The sequence below is a fragment of the Phodopus roborovskii genome, unplaced genomic scaffold, assembly GCF_943737965.1.
Source record: "Phodopus roborovskii unplaced genomic scaffold, PHOROB, whole genome shotgun sequence".
Classification (NCBI taxonomy): domain Eukaryota; kingdom Metazoa; phylum Chordata; class Mammalia; order Rodentia; family Cricetidae; genus Phodopus; species Phodopus roborovskii.
The window spans coordinates 18,170,805-18,175,303 of NW_026126567.1; positions in this window are offsets into that span (position 1 = coordinate 18,170,805).

Sequence of the window (4,499 nt, forward strand, 5' to 3'; positions counted from 1 at the left end):
CAACATCTGACGTGCAGTGAGCTATCATGCAGCGGGCACCGCTTCTGAGTAACACGAGGGCTCTTCAGGGAACCCTGCATGTGAGTGCTGGCGTGCACTCTACTGTCTGAGTAAAGCATCAGGTCACTGTTTGGTCATGAGACCTGACATGATGAACTGGCAATCCTTTCCATCAAACAGTAGTGGGAGAGAGCCTGCGTGTAGTGCTCACATTCCAAACGGACTCCCTCATCCCAGAAACAATGAAGCTCTGCTGTGTCCCTTGTTCTACAGGAAGTACCGGGCATGAGTGTTGTGAAGAAACCTTCTCACTGAACGCAAAGTAAGTTTTTGTGGAAAAAACAACTACAAAATCTTTGGAATTATCCTCTACTTTTCAGGAAGTGACTGACTTCCTGAACTTGCTGTTCCTAAGTATTTCTTACATCTTGGACAAGTGAACCACTACCCATTTTTTTTTTTTTTTTTTTTTTTTCTCCTTCAGCAAGAGACCAAAACCACCAAGCAGGAATGTCTGATATATTCTGGCAATATTTAGAGTATTTATTGCTTTAATGACATAAGTTTAGTCCCAACTCAACTTTTAGAAAAGATAACAGATTTAAATAAGTAAATAAAATTTTCATAAGAGTAAAAATTGTGAGTTTAGATAGTTTATTTCTTTGTTTTCCAGGCTCTTTACTATGTAAGAATGCTGTGTTTGAAACAGCTGTTTTAACAGCATGGCTCAGATGGTCCCACAGTGCCACCTTGTGGGCCATCTAGTCTTCAGCTTGGTTTAGCTTTTCGGACAACCTTGCCTTCCATCCCAGGCTTATCTCAGACTCTGGAAGCCCTTGCCCCTGCTTCAGGAGCACTGGGGCTGCAGTCCGCCACCCAACTCATCTTCAAGTTCACCTTCACATCTGGCCCCGCTATAAAGCAAGGGAAGTGTCTGTGGGTTTGTCTGTCTCCTTTCAGTATAACATAACCCTTGTTGTTAATGTGAAAACAAAGTTGGAGTGTGCACAGGTGCCAGAGCTCCCCCTCCCTCATGCAAAGCCTGCATCCTAGCACCACAGGGGCGGGGTATCTTCCCTCACACACCTTAGGGAGGGTCTAGTGCATGTCCTGAGATTGTCTGGCTGCTTCCTACTTTTCTATACACCAGGAGACACTCCACAGACCCTCCTGTTGGGGCAACACGCCATGCTAGAGGCCTTGGTTGGCTGCACATACCTAACTGTTAGCTGCAGAGGCTGGGGACCCAACTTCACCCAAGAGCCATTTGAGATGGCTAATGGCTAAAGGACCCCCACACTGGGAGAGGGACCACACAGGTGGTGGATGCTTCACAGCTGAAGCCTCTGAGACGGGAGGGGTACCCGGGGCTTTACAGGGAGTGCTGCCCCTTTCCTCTCAGAGCTCAGAGTCGTCCTCTGATACCACATAGTGAAGGAAGGAATGAGTGACAGTCTGGATTTAAGAGAGAAACAGGATTTCTTCTTCCTATATTTCCAAGCTCAAATTATGGGGATACAAGTAAGATTACAGGCAGAAGTTAGTTCTAAGCTAAACTTTCTACATGCTGTCACTAGGGAAGCTACTCAATGGGTGGAAAGTGGGAAATGCCAAGACCCTGAGGCAGAGCAGGACCAGCAGTTTCCAGAGTTTCTTTGGCAGAATAATCATCAAATGGACAAGCAAGGAGTCCCAGCAATTTCCTTCTGAGCGCTGGCCCACATGGTCTCTCCTAGTTAGGTAACAGACAGCAGGTGGCTCAATCTCCCAGAGGACTCTGGGAATCTCTTGGAGATGGGAACAGAGACTGGGAAGTCCTTCGAGCGGTTCCCAGGAATTATGTACACGTGGTGGGGGTAGTGTGCGCATGCGTGTACGGAGGTCAATGGTACTGATTCCCTGGAACTGCAGTTAGGGGCCTATGAGCCACCTGGCATGGGTGCTGAGAACAGGACTGGTGTCCTCTCAAAGGGCAGGCCGAGCCTTTACAGACGGCTCAAAAAGCTCACAGGTCACTGTGGGTCTCACGGCTCCACAGCGGCACTCAGACCCACTGCCTCCCAGGAAGCATCTGGTGCTGAGTCAGAGTCTCCTGCCTGTTCGGGTGGTCCAGTGAAGACCTAGACACCACCGGCTAAGCTCTTTGCTATTCAGTCATTTACACTGTGAGTAATACTAAGGAGCCTGTCAATAACACGGTCCTCGTTTTTAAATGTTCTGTAGGACCTGTCATCGGGGGCGTGACAAACTATAGCACTTAACAATTCTTTATTTGAAAGTCGGAACAACTGCTGCTTTGAACTTCTGTTCTGGCACTTGAGAGAACCACGCTGTTCGGAAAAGATCCGTGTGACATGAAAATTGTTCTTTAAAAAGGCTTTCAAAAGATGATGACCTCACAGACTTCAAATATTACAACACGTTGCTTACTTTTGAGTACATGGAACAAATTATATCTTTGAATGCACAAGTTTTGGATTCTAGAAAACGACCTGAAATCAGACACATTTTGATCTTCAGCTACAGAAGCTTAAGAAGAGACAAAGACAAACTAAAGCCTCGCTTCAGGGTGAGACAGCTAGTAGAAGTTTCTCCAGCAAACAGCTCCCCCTATGCCGCCATTCATCTGCGCTGGGCTGGTTCTAGTTTTTAATTATTGCTCACCAGATGACTTTAGGTGTGTGACATCACTGCAGAGACAGGCATGCGCGGAGTCAGTCCCTCAAGCCTCATCTCCATCTTTGCTGCCCTTCCTGGACTTTAGCTCCCGCCACCCAAACTCTAATCCAATGCTCCCAACCCCTCACTTTATGGCTATTTCTTTGACATCCTTCAGTCTCCGCTTTAGCGCCACCACACAGGGTGACATCTGCCTGTGCAATCGTTGCTAAGTCTCTTCAAGGCCGGCTCTGAGGGTCAGCACAGTCCCCACCCCCCACCTTCGCTCAGCGCATGCTCATGGGCATCTTCTGTTGTCTCACCTGGCCACTGGTTCCTTTGTTTTCAGTGCTGGGCGACAGGACGTGGTCTGGATGTACCAGTCAGTGAATCCATTCATTCACTGAAGAACAGCTTGCTTGATTACACATTTGCTCAAGGTTGAACAAAAACCTACATACAGGTTTTTGTGTGGACATGTTTTTGACTCCTACCAAGAAATGTAACGTGTGGCTCATGTGGCAGAAAAATTCTGTTCTATAAGGACCGTCAAACTGTTTTCCAATGTGGATTGTACTATTTTACTTTTCCTTTGGTAATAAGACCCTAGAAAATTCTACCTTGTTTTGTTTCGTGGTGCAGGGCCTTGCATGGCAAGCACTCAGTCATTAAGTTCCACTCCTAGCATTGGTCTTTTGAGGCAATGTTCTGCTGTGCAGCTCAAGTCAACCTCGACCTCACTGTGCAGTCGAAGGGGGCTATGAACTCTTGCCTCCCGCCGTGGTAGGATCGCATTAGGAAGCACCATGATGCCAGGCTGCTGATGTGTGTTCTTGCCAACAACATCTGGACTTTGAGCATTTTACTAGGTGGACAGCGGCACTTACGCGTTGCTTTAGGTTACATTCTCTTGAGACTGTATGCTGGAGAGTTTTCCTATACTCGTTTGTTTCTTCCTTGACAGCTGTTTGTGTCCTTTCCTGTTGCTGTGATAAACCCTGACTGGGGCGACTTTCAGGAGAAAGGGTCTGTCTGCCGCACCATGCCGGACAGCAGGAACTTGAAGCAGCTTGTCACGTGGTGCCCACAGCCATGAGCAGGGAGCTTGACTTGCTCTCTCCACTCCTACACAGTTAAGGACCACCTGCCTAGAAAATGGTGCCATCCATAATAACTACCACAACTAACCCAAGTCTCCTCCAAGAAGCCCCAGCCGACCTGCATCTATACAAATTTGAAAGAGAGCAGGGGACATTTGGAGGGGGAAAGAGGGAGATGATGGGATTATATTATACTTTCACATAAAGTAAATAAATAAAGAGAACCACTAATCCTAACACCTTTAATCCTAGCACACAGGAGGCAGAGGCAGGAGGATCTCTGTGAATTAGAAGCCAGCCTGGTCTACAGGGTAGTTCCAAAACATCCAGGGTTACACAGAGACCCAGTCTCAAATGAAACAATAAGAAAACTACTCATCGCAGGGCCGAGGAGATGGTCAGAGGGTAACATCGGGACTTGCTGCCACATCTGACAGTCTGTCTTCCAGCCCCAAACCCACTTGGCAGAATGAGAGCAACAACTCCAAAAGCTGTCCTGACCTGCGCATGTGTGCCACAGGTGCACACCTGCACATGAAATAGGTAAGTGAAAAAAACAGCTAGGGCCGATCACCAAAGTCTTTAGCCCACGTTTAAACTGGGTTAAATTCTAATTGTTCCGTTTTAAGAATTTTCTACATTTTAGGTAACAGTCCTGTACCAAGTATGGTTTTTACAAACACGTTCTTCCAGTCTGCTCTTTTCTCGCTCGCCTTTTCATTCACTGGATGGGATCGTTCC